General features: G+C 43.1%; 1 non-coding gene across 1 annotated transcript; it reads left to right on the top strand.

The window, feature by feature from the left end:
* Positions 1-2,852: 2,852 nt before the first annotated feature.
* LOC130033201 (small nucleolar RNA SNORA36 family) lies at positions 2,853-2,986 on the top strand. Its single transcript, XR_008793921.1, has one exon. It is a non-coding gene; the product is annotated as a small nucleolar RNA SNORA36 family (small nucleolar RNA).
* Positions 2,987-15,778: the final 12,792 nt, after the last annotated feature.

The raw sequence follows: 15,778 nt of genomic DNA, 5'->3' as shown, positions 1-15,778 counted from the left end.
GTCTCATTCTCCTAACCCTGAAAGAGCCTCGAATGTGGCACTTTTTAAAATCTCAGGGCTAGGACGAAGGAGACATTACTGCAGCCTGCTCGAGGCAATCAATGACTAACAGGATCACAGTGATACAGTGATATTTAAAAACAGGCTGGCTCTATACTTAGGGATCAATCACTCCTGGCAGTGCTTGGGTTCCGGAACCATATGTGGTGCCAGAGATTCAAAGCAGGTTTGGCTGTATGCAAATGCCTTCACCCCTGTCCTATCTCTCTGGCCAAAAAGGGAGGATTTTCTGGATCTTCTATAAACCTACAGCTTTTCCCCCAATTCTCTCAGTTACATTCTTTGATCAACCAAACTTTAATCAACCAAGATTAATCTGTATTATTTTACTGTAACAAATAACATGCAGTCTCAATAGTTAAAATAAGACTTCTTAAACTATTTCTACTGCAGCCTCTTTTTCGGGGGGGGGGGATGAGGAACACTCAGAAATATTCAGGGGTTACTCCTAGTTACAAGTCTCACAATGGAGACGTTACTGGTGCCCACTCAAGCAAATTGATAAAGCAACGGGAAGACAGTGCTACAGTGCTACTCCTAAATATGAACTTAGGAATTACTCCTGGGAGTGCTTGGGGGATTCTATGGGATGCCAGGGATCAAAGCCAGGTCTCCTGTGTGTGAGGTAAACCACCTTACTGATTGTACTATCTCTCCAGCCCCCTGGCAACCCTTTTTCACTGGAGAAATGAAACCCAGGAGAGTTCTGCCAAAAACACCTTGATTCATTATACTTGGTGGGTTTGAATTTATTTCTGATCATTGAACTTCCAGAAATCTTTTACTGTTGCCAAATTTCCCAAGACTCACCATATTTAGTGATGCAACCTCAGATGGGGTCATGATGCCAGTGTTAAAACAGAGACCAACACAAGCCTCACTCCATGCAGTAGACCCAGGTCTAATCCCACGCATCATGTGGTGGCTTTCTGAGCATGATAGGGTGCAGCCTGGAATGCCGCCGGATACTTCAGGTATTCTCTTCCTGTCACCCCAAGACTCAAGCAGGACTGCGTCCTTGGATCCTCACACCCCAATTGAACTAACAGTCAAATTGGCCAACAGTCACCACCATAGGAGCTTTTGGGCCTCCTAAGCACTGCTTGGAAGTCCTCAAAATAAATAAATACAGAAAACATAAGTTTGCAGCCCAGTCCTCAAACATGGACCCTGTGCTCTGTCTAGGAGTTTGCTCTTCACTGGGTTTGTTCCTGGATTCAGATGAACAAGCTCTTACTATGTGGGAAATCACCAATCATCATTTGGAGAGAGAATTCTGAGGACGGAGTGTAGCTCAGGATAGAGAACTTGCCTTACATGTATGAGGCATGCCTAGATTTGAGCCCTGGAACTGCCAAAAAGATAATTCTAGGGAGTTCCACACTCCCACCAACTGGAATTAGATGTTCAAAAGTAAATCTGTCAATTGTACAAAAATCACTGATCATGATCATAACTTATCACATGTGTTTCACCATTGACCAAACTCCCAACTTCCAGGTAACTACTGAGTCACTCAGAAACCATATCAAAAGTATCTAATCGGGGCTGGACCGATAGCACAGCGGGTAGGGCGTTTGCCTTGCACGCAGCCAACATGACCAACACAGGTTCGATTCCCAGCACCCCATATGGTCCCCCGAGCACCGCCAGGAGCAATTCCTGAGTGCATGAGCCAGGAGTAACCCCTGAGCATCGCCGGGTGTGACCCAAAAACAAAAAAAAAGTATCTAATCACTCCCAATTAAATATGGAGATTTAACCAATAAACCATCAAGCTATGTATTCCCCAAAGTAGGTCTGACCTCTGATCTCTTAACTCATCCTCTACCTTTTCCCAACATGCTCTCCTCAGAGTTTATATACCAGGAAATGTGGTTGGAATAAAGTTTTGACATCTAATTTTCTGTTAATTTTTTTTCCTTTTTATAAGTAGCTTCGGTAACAAGGGTTGAAAGGCTCCTAAAAACCAGGCTTGCTTTTTTAAGCTGAGAAGCAAGTGGGAAATAATTTCAATTAATATGTTTGAAATACCCACCCGCATACACATTAGCTGCTGGGGAGGTTTCCAACTCTGAGTATAGACAATACAAAGGAAACCATCTCCCCAAGACGTCAAAAAACAGGAACAACAGCTCTTCATTCCTGCACTGCTATTTCGATTATCTTGTTGACACCCCAGGTCCCTGAGTAATCGTGGTGGCAACAGCCTGAATTTAGCCAAGATGAAAGTATATATAATCGCACAGCAGCCGCGGCAAAGCTGTTTCAGACGGTAAATGCTTGAACTCAATCCTTTCTGCTCATAGGTCTGTGCAAAGTAACAAATGGTTCTGAAACATTTATTCCAAATAGCTTTTGCTCGTGTGACTTTAAAGATAACTTTGCTGCCGAATATTTGCTCCATGATGAGAAAAAATACATATCTGGGAAGAGGATTTATGCACCCAGATGCACCATTTATTTTTTGCCCCAGGTACAAAGCACTGTGAATGAATTAGAAGTGGCCATCGACTCTTCCCCTAACTGTGGATATAGAAGCGTGTCAGCCCCTTACCTTTAATTCATCCTGGTCCTAGTTAATTCTCTAAAATGATGCTATTCTCAGCTCCAATCTTAAATGGTCTCCAAACCTGGGACAAATAAAATGCTTATTTAAGCATTCAAAATTCTGCTGTGTTTAGGCCTCTCTGAGATTCCAAACCCCAGTCCAGCACATGCCGTGGAGCCCCACTCAAATAAGTTGCTCTCCTGAACAGCACAGTCATTTTCACCAAAAGCAAATATTTTCTGACCAAAGCATTGAGCCTAGTTCAGGGCTGCTCCCCTGTGCTGATAATTAAACTTTGAGACATTAAGACACAATCTGGGGGAGATAATTAGGTAGAAGGTATTTCTTTACTCATTTCCCTCCTAGCCTACAGATTTTTAAGCAAATGTTTTCAAAGGGGAAATAATTAAATTACTGTGCAAGCGCTATGAAAGAACAAGATCATGAAATTTGCCATGATATGGGTGGAACCAGAGGATATTTATGCTGAGCAAACATACTGCAAGAAAGGGACAGATACAGAATGATCTCTCTCATATGAGAAACTTAAAGATAGATAGCAAAGTAGCAACAAAGAGCCAAAGGCAACCCATAGAGATTCAGTCCTTCACAAAGAGAGAACTGATCCACACAACTGAGTTGGTAGGGGTTGGAGGAGATGAAAAGGGAGGACCTTTGGGGACCCTGTAGGAGGGAACTGGATGCACTGGTGATGGGTGTGCTGTTGAAATTATGTGTATGGGAAATAATCATTAATATTACAGTAAATCATAGTACGTCAATCCAAAATAGTACCCCAAAAATGTTTTAAAACAACAAATGTAACTCCCCGCCCCAACAAGACCCCAAGTCGCCACCCACAAATGAGCCCTCTGGCTACTCAACAAGCAGATTAAACCATGATCCCAGAGACTCAGAAACAAATCTTGAAACCCAGGGGCTTTTGGCAGAACCGCGTCTGGACTCCACATTAGGTGAACAGCCTCAGGCCACCCCAGGTGGGAATAGGTTTGTGCCTTTCTCTGTTCCCCCTGGTGGCTCGGGGGTCCACCATCTTCCAGAGGCCAATGGACAGCTGGGTGGGGGTCTGCAGTGAGGAGACATGCGGGGCCTCATGGGACGGGGATGAGGCCAGCCCATTCCTCCCCACCCAACAAGACCCAGAGCCACTGCCCACAAGCAAGCCCTCTGGCTACTCAACAAGCAGTTTAAACCATGATCCCAGAGACTCAGAAACAAATCTCACAACCCAGGGGTTTTTGGCAGAAAACCCTCCATATTTAATTATTAAGATTTCAGAACTCCAAAATTGAATACTATAGTATACAATTGTATACAACTGAATACTATAGTATACAATTGTATACAATTGAATACTATAGTATACAATTGTATACAATTGAATACTATAGTATACAATTGTATACAATTGAATACTATAGTATACAATTGTATACAATTGTATACTATTCATTATCAGCAATAGAAAGCAAATTGTCTAATGTTGCCTTTTCGGCAAATATGAGTGTTGGGGTAAAATCCCAAATAATAATGGTGGATCTGGTGTCAAAATATTAAATGTAATCAAAGTATAGAGAGAGTAATGTGGAAACCATCTGCCACACAGGAGGGTGTGGGATGGGGGGTGTATTGGGGTTTTTGGTGGTGGGAAATGTGCACTGGTGAAGGAACGGGTGTTTCATCATTGCATGGTCACGGTCATGGTCCTCCCATTGTTCATCGATTTGTTCGAGCGGACCCAGTAACGTCTCCATTGTGAGACTTCTTGTTACTGTGTTTGGCGTATTGAATATGTCACAGAGAGCTTGCCAGGCTTTGCTGTGCAGGCGAGATATTCTAGGTAGCTTGCCAGGGTGAGAGGGGCGGAGGAATCAAACTCGGGTCAGCCATGTTGGCTGTGTGCAAGGCAAATGCCCTACCCACTGTGCTATCACTCCAGCCCATTAAAAATTATATAAATAAATAAATAAACAAATGTAAAAGTTTTCTTAAAAATAAAGGGAGAGGGGCTGGAGTGATAGCACAATGGGTAGGGCATTTGTCTTGCACGCAGCCAACCAGGTTCGATTCCCAGCATCCCATATTTCCAGCATCCCTTATGGTGACCTGAGCACCACCAGGAGTAATTCCTAAGTGCATGAGCTAGGAGTTACCCCTGTGCAACACCAGGTGTGACCCAAAAAGCAAAGTAAATAGACAAATAAAAGGACAAATAATTTCTAAGTTCACCTACAATCCCACTTTAACAACAAGTGCTTCCAGAAACTTCAGTGATAGCAGGCCACGTGAGCTCCTAGCAGTGTATTTTACCACTACTAACCTGCCTTCAGACTGGACCACAAAAGAACTTGAGGCCCCACATGGAATAAGAATCTGTGGACAACTGTGGCCGCGGTTTCTTACCTCTGGCTTCTCCACAACCTAGACTTAATGCCGTCCCTGAGACCTGATCCCCCACCACAAGCAAAACCAATGTTTAAATGAGTAAGTTGCAGCAGTACTGCCCACTTCTTTCTCCAGTGAGGAAAACCATGCCCTGAGAGTTGCTTTTCCATTTCCAAGGCCATGTCAGCAGAGCTATGCCCTCTCTACTCAGAACCCAAACCTGTCAGCACACCTACAGTTCTGAGCCAAGCTTGTCATGTGTGTGTCTGTGTAAGAAACCCACCTCCTTTCTTTTCCATCTAATATTATTTCAGAGACAAATTACCCATAGAGATTCAGTCCTTCAAAAAGCTAGTCTACAAAGATCTTTATTAAAAGCTGAGGGAGAACAGAGGTTACAGTACATGCCTTGTATTGCAGCTAAGCCCTGTTTGATCCTGGGCACCACCTAGTCCTGCTTTACAGGTTCAACCCTGGAGGCCCCCAAGCACTGCTGGGGTAACCCAGATGATTTCTGATGCTGTAGGGTCTAAGCAGCAGCACCAGGTCCGTGGACCCTCACATTGAACTGCCAGCCCAATTGACCAAGAATTGCCTGGAAGGATTCCAGGACTTCCTGATACCTGCTTGGGATACCTGTTGTGGGACTGGTGCTGGAAAACTGTATGTCCAAAACTCAACTATGAGTAGCTTTGTAAAATGGTGCTTTAATAAAAATTTTGTTAAAAAATCATTGCCAAAAATAAAAAGATTTTGCCTAAAACACAAATGATTTCCTAAGAAGTGATACCTTAGATTATTATCAACCATGTTTCAGAAAGGACTGGAGGGAAACAAATGAACTGAGAACTGGAACATTTTTAATGATAAAGTGTGGAGAGGGGTCAAGAGAGAACAGTATAGGGTAAAGAGCTAGATGCTGGCAATGGCAATGAGAAGATACGAAAACAAACATTACACTTTTTTAGCTGTGCTTTATATATGTGACAGAATATTACTCTCCCATTAAAAATATTAAAACATGTCTTTGGGAACAAAATGGATGAATCTTGAAGTGACCATTTCTGAAATAATTTAAGAAATGAAAGACAATTGCTGAAAGTTTTATTTAGAAATGGTATATGAATTACTAAAGTAAATGAATTGGAAAGCACCTACCAAACTGTTAGGCTCTGTAAAAACAATGATGGGTGCCAGTAGGGAAAGAGGGTGGTTGGCAGGAATGAATTGAGGGGTTAATTGGAGGGGGAGAGCAGAGATATAGTGCAGTGTGTGGATAGGACTCATATTCTGCATGCAGTTGACCAGGGTTTGACTCCCAGCATCCCCCTACAGTCCCCTGATCATCACCAGGAGAAATTCCTGAGTGCAGGGCCTTTAGGTGAGTATTACTGGGCATGGCAAAAAAAAAAAAATCCCTCAAAAATTGCTTGTGGTGGTGGTGGGATGGTATTGGAACATTGGTGATTGAAAGAATATTGACCATATGAAGGTGTTAACTAGTAATGTGGTGTTCATGCCTGCTTCACTAAGCTTAATCAGTGGTTGAATAAATAGCAGTACTCCTACATTTAAAAAAAAAATGGTGTTAACTAAAACCCTGAAATTCCATAATATTGTAAACCAATGATAATCCAATTAAGTTAAAAAGAATTAAGCTTCCTCATGAATATTCAAGAAACTTGCAAATTCATCCTGAGCTGGCACCCTGGATGAAGTATGTAGTGAGAACAGAGACACATAAATTGATTGTAAGTTAATTATGTTGACAAACTGAGTTGAGACTCCAGGAGATCAAATAACTACAGAGGAATCAAAGTATAAATTAGCCTAAAGAGTGGGTTAAAGACTTGTTTCTTTGCAAGACTACTGGTTTCTCATAAATCTTTTTAGCCTTTCATTCTGTCAGTGAACTCCTTTACAAACCTGAACCTCTGTCCAATACCCTCAATATATGTGAAACCCTATAACCAGCTTTCTGTCTCAGGATTGTCCTGAAATTTCCATCTCATAGAAATTTGGAAAAGAATTCAAGTTTCGTCTTTCCCCAGAGAGAGGAGGTAGGCACAATGTTTTGCAAACCTAAAATTACCATTTATATGTGTGGCTAAGGTAAATGCCTTATTGTCAAAATCTGGCAACCCTTGACATCTTACAAAATTGTTTTCAAAATGCATTTATACTAACCCTTTAGTATGAGATGGTGTGCTAAGTGGAAGGCCACGAATTACACAGTCGGATTTCCCAAAGACTAAGAGAAGCACTTGAGTACTTGTCTTAGTATTCCCTCCCCCGACCTGACTATCAATCATGGCCAGTTCTGAATAAATTGAACACAAAGCCCATTTTCCAAAAGGACAATTCAGCAACTAGAGAAATACTCAGAGTTGGGAAGATCTTCAATGCTTGGAAAAGCCAATCCCCTGATACCCACAAATTTCCCCTGCAATGGCTCCACCAAGTAATTTCTTCATGCATGGTCTAATGCCTTCAAGGAATAAGAATATCCACTTTCTATACATTAAAATAAAGAAGCAAGTATGATATTTTGGCAGGTATAACATAAACTTCCTTTTATAAGGGACAAATCCACTCTGCAGAGCTGACAGTTTCTACTTGCATCCTTGGGACCAGAGAGGGGGAAAAAATCTACTTCCTTCTACCAGAAGATAGTTCTTCTAATATTTAGATGGTTATCTCAGTATTTCAAATATTTTCTTCAACTTTACAATCCCATTCCTCCAAACATCTAGACTCCATTTCTCCATTGCCGTCCAATTTTCTACAAAATGTATCCAATTTGTTCTATATCTGCCTTAATGTACATTCCCCAGAACTGGAGCTCAAAACCATTTTTGTAACTAAGTTGCCAAATGAAATCCAGATCTTTTCTATCCATCAGCTAAAAACTACCCATAAACAGAAAAACATCACATATGGGCAATGTTTTATTTGGGGGGATTAAACTCTTTATAAAGAGCTAGAATTTATTTGATTTTCTCCAGTCTGCAAACAGCCCCAGGTCAAAAATGGCCATCTCAAATCATCAGGCAACTTGATGAGTTAATTCCTTTAATGACTACCCAATCATAAGCAAATACAGGTCAACTCATATTCATCCTAATTCACAATAGAACATAAGAGCACAGGTTTGTCACTAGAACCACATGAGCACATTAACTAAAAGTTTGGGATAACATCTTCTAAAAGTCATTTCCTCCCCCTAGAAATTAGGATTTCACTACATTCTTGCCATGTCCTTCTGTAAAATGTTGATACATACAATGCCTATTTTGTGAAGACAACAGTAAACACTGGTTCATTCCCCTCACAGCATAAACTACTGACTTCAACTTCCATCTCATCTCTTTTAACTAATGACTAGGTCTAAAAGACCAAGATTTGCATGCTTTCATATCCCTCAAACCTCAACACCTAGCATAAGCAGACACACATTCTAAACATCAGCGTGAGCATCTGCTTCAGATTCTGTCATATACCATATCAAAATTATCACAGCTGTAGGGCATTTGCCTTACAAGCGGCCAACATGGCCGACCCGAGTTCGATTCCTCCGCCCCTCTCGGAGAGCCCGGCAAGCTACCGAGAGTATTCGATATGCCAGACACAGTAACAACAAAGTCTCCAATGGAGACGTTACTGGGCCCGCTCGAGCAAATCGACGATCAACGGGAGGGCCTTTACCTTTACCTTACCCATATAAATATATATTTATGTATCAGTTTCACAAGGGGTAATTGAAAATCCTCAGGTAATTTATAATATTAACCATTATACAATAATAATAGACTAAACTCTCAGGCTATCATATTGAAACAATTGTATAGGCCTCACCTTTTTTTAGGAAAACAAGGTGGCATTTAAATTTCTACTATTTTTCATGTTGATCCAATTCTAAACTCTGCTTTTCTCCTCAAGTAATGATGCATCAAGACACAACAGTTAAACTGAAAAGGCAATAGGTGATGGATGGAGAAAGCCAACAGTGCATCCTTCTGACTTCTGAGCAGAGGCTCTATAAGCTTTGATGGTCCCCAGCATCTACTCCAAGCAATAAAATTAAGAGCATTCATTCCCACCCACTGCAACCAAGGAGGCCTGGGTGAGCATAACAGCTTCAGCAATTTGAGTGGGAGAAATGTATTTCTTCTGAAAGAAATAAATTTATTTCCTACAAAACATCCCAATTATCTCATTAATCTGCTTTTCATTTGGCACACTTTTATTCATCAAAAGTGAAATTCTCTATGGTTATGGCAAAGCAAACAGCCAGCCACTGGGTGCACACAGCCACACAAGGCAAAGAATTCAGGCTCTGGAACAAGTTTGACCTGAACTTGACTCCCAGGTGTGCTGTGAACTTAACTTTTTATGTGAAGCAACTTTCCTCAGCCTCTCAGAACAGCAATTTCCTCCTTTGTGAAAGAAGACAATTATCCTGTGAAGGGAAGGTTATTACCCTGTCCTGTAAAGGGAGGCATCACTGGACCCTCAGCATCAGGGTTTTAAAGGAAACCTCACGGTGGGTGAAGCCTGTCCATAACTTTACCCTCCCGTGATGCATTCAGAGCTTTGGAGAGGGGTCGAGTGGATCGACACAGCTCACCTCCCACCCCTCAAATATCAGGGCTTCTTTGAGGAGAAAAGTGAGAATGGGCGACAGGAGAGAGAGAGAGAGAGAGAGAGAGAGAGAGAGAGAGTTCCTAGAAACAAAAAGTGTCAGTGCTTCTGACACCCAGCTGACTGCATCCCACTACATTGTACCACCTGTGAAATGGCACCTGCTGGGCAAACACCCACCTGTCCTGAGACTGCTCATCATCTGTGGCTTGAACAGACAGAGTGCCAAGAGAAGAGGAGAGGTGATCTCAGCAAGGGGATTTGCTGGAAAAGTCATGAGAGAACCCCAACCTATTTTACACCACCCACCCCCATACATTCCTAGGAGTCTCAGTCCAGAAAAGGGACTGTCTGTGTCACTTAGGAGAGTCCAACAGAACACCCAGAGGACAACATTCGTTGCCCTCCACAAATTCAAAACCTGCAAACTCTGGCTCCCTGGCAGCAACCCAAGCCCTGTTCTCAGATCCCAGGCTAGAAGCATCTTGTTCTGTCTGGGTGCCCTCACTGAGTTCTGGACTCCCTATTTTTTTTTTTTGCTTTTTGGGTCACACCCGGTGATGCTCAGGGGTTACTCCTGGCTCATGCACTCAGGAATTGCTCCTGGCGGTGCTTGGGGGACCATATGGGATGCTGGGAATCGAACCTGTGTCGGCCATGCTGGCTGCATGCAAGGCAAACGCCCTACCTGCTGTGCTATCACTCCAGCCCCTGGACTCCCTATTTCTGAGAACTCAGAATGAGAGAATCTGTGGGTAGATTTGGTGCCACTCATCTTAGGAAGGAGGAGGCTCCTCTCTCAACTAAAATTGAGCAACGTGTCTCCTCAGCTTCCTTCCTTTCCTCTCTTCATAGACTAAGGATTCATTAAGTGAAAGAAAGAGAGAGAGAGAGAGAGAGAGAGAGAGAGAATTAAAGAAAGAGAATAGAGAATTTAGGAATATTAAGAGAAAGAAAGTGCAGAGGGTAAAATCAGTTCCCGGTTATATTCTGAAAATTGATTTGGGGAACCAAGGTTTGTTTTGGTTTGGGGACCAGCTGTACTCAGACTTACCCCTGGCTCTGTGCTGAGGAGTCATTCCTCGGATGTTCAGGGAACCTTATGGGGTGCTGAAGATTGAACCCGAGTTGGATGTGGCAAGGTAAGTTCCCTATCACTGTACCATCACTCTGATCCCGGAATCTTGATATTTTGAGCCTTAAAAACAAAGCCCAAGGCTGAAGTGTCAGGGAGATGCTTGTCTTGCACACAGGTGACTCAGGTTCAATCCCTGGCACCACACATGTTCCTCTGAATCTTACCATGAATGAACCCTGAGCACAGACAGGTGTGACCCAAACTCCTCTTGCCAACCTATCCCCATCCCATCCCTCCAAAAAAAGTAAAAAGAAAAAAATGAACCTAGAGCCTCAGTTTCATTTCTCGCTGTGATTCTGAAACACTAGGAATAAGAATTATTAGGTATTTACCAGAAACTATGCAAAAGTATTTTCATAAGGAACCCTAGTGAGAACAAGGTATTGCCATCAATGCAGTGTTTGGATTTGATTTACTCTGGTTTGGTTTGCTTTGGTTTTGTTTCAGTTTGGGTTTGGAGGCACACCCGGCAGAGGTCAGGGAGCACTGCCAGGTCTGTGAAGAAGCATCAATCCCATCAGCGCTCAGGGGACCATGTGGTGTCAGGAATGAAACCTGCGGTTCCTGCATGCGAAACACACAGTAGCCCTTTGAGTTCACTCTAGGGCCTGGGTGCAGCTTTGTGTGATTGTCCCTACCCACGAACCCTCCTGACTCACCTGCCGAGGCTGAGAAGGAGGCCATCTATCAAAAAATAAATAGAAAGTGAACTAGGAGGCCTTCCCTGTGGAGAGCCACCCACACCAATCCCACTGAGGGGAAGATGACATGTCCCACTCCTGGGTGGCTCACATCAAGAACTCTAAGAAAGGTGTCCAAGTAGAAGCTGGACAGTATCACCAAGCCCAGAAGTGACCCCTTCCCAGTGCCTCCTACCCAGCAGCATAGGGGTAGGAGATGGAGAGGAAGGAAGGCACTGGGCATGGAGAAAGGGGGAAGCTCAGAGAACAGCCCCGAATTCAGTTATGGAGGCTGAGGAGACGACAGGGTCCAAAGCTAAAAACAGAGCCCCTCCCATTTATGGGACCTCCCTTTAAAATCCCAGATTAGTGTGGTCTGGAGAAATGAGCTAGCATTGGTGACATCGCCTGTGTGTCCTTTCCCTCCTGTGAAGTGCCTATAGTGTGAGAATGAGGACCCCCAGGGCACTGTATTCATGGAAATGCTCTTCTGACTCTCTTCTGATTTCAGGACAAGAAAGATATCTCTTGTCTCTTATAATTTAATTATGTGCTGATCCTCATATATTAAAGTCACCCCAACTATCAGACCCCTGGGGGATACGATCCGTGTTCCTTTTCTGGCAGGTGGAATGGGCTGGCATTCACTCTTCCATTTTCTTACTCAGGGTGAGAATGCTCAGGTCAGGGGGTGAGGCACAGTGGAGTGTTGGGGAATGAGAGAAGTTCTCTGCAAAAACAAAAAAAAATTCATAAAATATAAAAGAGACATTTAATGAGACAAGAAGAGCCAGGGAGAATGCACAAACCGCTGAACACATGCTCAGCATAAGGCTTGGGTTCCATTCCTCACACTACATAGTCCCCAAGTGCTGTGGGGAGTGACCCACAATCACTGAGCTGGCACCACCTGGTGTGTCCCCCCAAACATACAAAGAATAAAGAGACCATCCCAAAGTTCTAATGCCGTAATAGTCTATCGAAGTCACCCAAAAGCTTGGCGTGTATAACCCAGAGACGGAAAAGTCAAAACCTAAGAACTGCCAACCCCAAAGAGACAATAAGTTTTCCCAAATGAGGCACATGTTTAAGCTAGAGTCAGTCAAATATAGCTCCCTAGCCTGATTCCACATCTCTAAAGAAAAATATTCCCAACTACCATGGATAGAGAACTTCCAAGCATGTTCATTTGGCACTATTCAAGTATGCTTGGGCACAAAACAACTCAAAATTTTCATATGCTAGCCAGGAAGTACAGCAGGTTAGGCAAAGGGCTGATGTGCCTTTCTCATGGCCACCGGGCTTCACATATCACTATCTGAGCACTGACAAGTAGTGATTTCTGAGCACAGAGCTCTGGGTACCTCCAGCTGTGTCCCAAAATCAAAACAAATTTTGCATGCTCTGCTTACTTTTTAACAAACCTAGCCAGCCCTGGTGCAAAAGACAGTTTCTCTTGATAGGTCTCCTAAAAGTAGGTGATAGTGCAGCAGGTAGGGCATTTGCCTTGCACGCGGCCAACCCAGGTTTGATCCCCGGCATCCCATATGGTCCCCTGAGCACTGCCAGAAGTAATTCCTGAGTGCAGAGCCAGGAGTAACCCCTGTGCAATCACCGGGTGTGACCCAAAAAGGAAAAAAAAGATAACAAAAATATTCACTACCATTAGCTGGAAGTTAACTGTTACCTGTCTGCTCTCAGTTTCTATGTGTTTAAAAAAAAATCTTGCAACTTACCTGTTCAGTTTCTCTTGATAGGTCTCCTAAGAGGCATAAAAGATCACCCGAAAAAAAATTTAAACTCTAACACAAAAAATATGGGTACCCAGTTCATCATTGTGTCACCAACTCAGCGAAATGTGGCCACTTTCACAAAAAGTATGAGGACCTCTGCTGGTGAAAACCCTGCAGTTTTTGATGACCAGAGAAAGAAGGAAATTAAAAGGGAGCCGGTGGATGGTGCCAGTAGAAGTAGACCGTCCCTTCAAATCCTACTTCCTCTTCCTCCCAGGATGGGAGAAGCATGCTGAAAGTAGACTATAGACTAAACATGATTGTCACCCATTGCCTCTTTTTGCAAACCACAACACCCAATAAGAGAGAGAGAACAAAAGGGAATGCCCTGCCACAGAGGCAGGATTGGATGGGGGTGATGGGGGGTGGGAGGGATACTGGGATCCATGGTGGTGGGAATTGGGTACTGGTGGAGGGATGGGTATTTGATCATTGTATAATTGAAACCCAAGCACAAAAATGTGTAAGTCTGCAACTGTACCTCATGATGTCTCACTATTAAAAATTTAAAAAATAAATAAATAAAATAAACCACATCATACAAATGCCAACTTGAAAAAAAAAATCCTACTTCCTCTACAGACTACCTTAATAGAAGCCAAACCTCCAAAAGCTGAGAGTCCCTATTAGAGTGATGGTGGAGATGCTGCACAAAATGACAGCAAAATCAGAGAAAGGGTTCAGCTCTCTTTCCCTAACCCAAAGGCACTGTGAAATCCCCCCAGACTAAATTTTAACCTCGCCATTGTTTCCAGCACTAAGCCCTGTCTTTGGGGTTGTGAACAAGTAAGATTCTAATCATGTTGCTGCTCTCCTTACTTGGGTTGGTTTAGAATGCACAGACTCCTCCATTAGAGGCTCCCTCGTCTTACCTTCACTTTCTCCTCTGATCTAGAAGATGAGATTCTGTTCCCGGGTCTGTGTGGCTGGGATACAGAGAAGATCCAGGGAAGTGGGACTGCTCTGTTTTGAAAACCACAGGGGGTTAGTGGGGAGGGTCTGCATCAGCCTTGAGTTGGATCCCCCACTATAAACTGCAGACAGTAATGATACATGAAGTATCAAATCTGACATTACTGTGGAGCCTCCTCTAGGAATGCTCAGGACTCCACATTCCTCTCCTGGAGCAAGGTGACTTGCTTCCTCTCTCAGGGCCTCACAAGCACACCAACTTCAGTCTCCACGTTTGGTCCACAAATGAATCTAGCAGATCTTTGCTTTATTTACTTGAGTAAATCCCCCCCTTCCCAAGAAACTCGAGGCAATGTGCATTGCCTACTAGAGTCTGCAGAAGCATTAATGTGTTAATTGACTGGTTGATTGATTGAACAAATGAATTCAATGAAAGCACCTTATAAACCTCCAATCACTAGACAAATGTAAGTCATTATTTGGTGGAATTCTGTGAATTAGCTTTGAACTTAAGGTAATTAGGCAATTGTTCAAAGTCAAGAGGTAATGGGCCTTATAAATGTTCTAACTTCATAGCATCCTTGGTTCTTGTTTATTTGTGTAATCCGACAGCTGCCAAGAATTGACCCACTCTTAAATAATAACACGCTAGAAAAAACTCTGTGAAACAGAAAAACTGAAAAATATTCTGCTGATGAAATTAGTATTGCCTCTTGGAAGCACAATCATGAGAAGACAAACTTGACATTCCTTCTCGGGTACTAATGAGTCCATTCAATGCTTGATACCTGCCCACCCCACCAAGGAAACAGACTGTCCTCAGATGCCCATGTAGTTTTTACCAGTTCTCTCGTGTGACAGTACTTACCAAAAGTACTTAGGTGTAAATTTCCTTTTTTCACTATTCAACGAATGGTAAAACAAATAAATGCAGAATCCCAGCCATGTGCTGACACACAACAAGGGATCGGGACATAGTGCAGAAGTTAGGGGGTCCCTGAGCACTGTTGGGGTGGCCCAGAAAATCTCTGGCACTGCAGGGCCCAAGAAATTCCCCATCCTTAGGCCCTCACACTGAACTCTTGCCCCAAAAATCACCAAGAGGGTCCCCAGCCTCCTACGAACTGCTTAGGAACATCCCCTCCCCAAAAGAAAATGATGCAAACAGGGTTTTAAGGTAGAATGTGGGTAGAACATAGCTACCAAATCCAACGGCAGAAAGGAAAAGCCCTAAAACAAGTAGGTGCCACTCAGGGCTATAGATATAGAGTAATACTCAGCCCTTTCACCCCTATACCCCTACAAGATGGCTCTGTGCTGTAATCTTGTCCACACAGCAGCAGTTATAACCAAAGTGGTAAAGTGGTAAACCAATAGTTTTCAACCCTTCTATACCTGTAGATCCATACCAATCCATGGACTGGTGGTTGAGGACCAATTGTCTAGAGAAGATTAAAAAAAACTTCCAGGAGAAAGTGGTATTGGCAATGACAGCTAAGGTTTGCATCTATTTCATTCTTTAGAGACTAAAAGGACAGCTGGGAGGGTTGTGGGAAGAAAAGGGATCTTAGGGAGTTGTAATGCTCAACACACAAAG

This window comes from Sorex fumeus, unplaced genomic scaffold, assembly GCF_029834395.1.
Source record: "Sorex fumeus unplaced genomic scaffold, SorFum_2.1 ptg000051l, whole genome shotgun sequence".
NCBI lineage: Eukaryota > Metazoa > Chordata > Mammalia > Eulipotyphla > Soricidae > Sorex > Sorex fumeus.
This window is presented reverse-complemented; position numbering and strand designations above follow the sequence as displayed.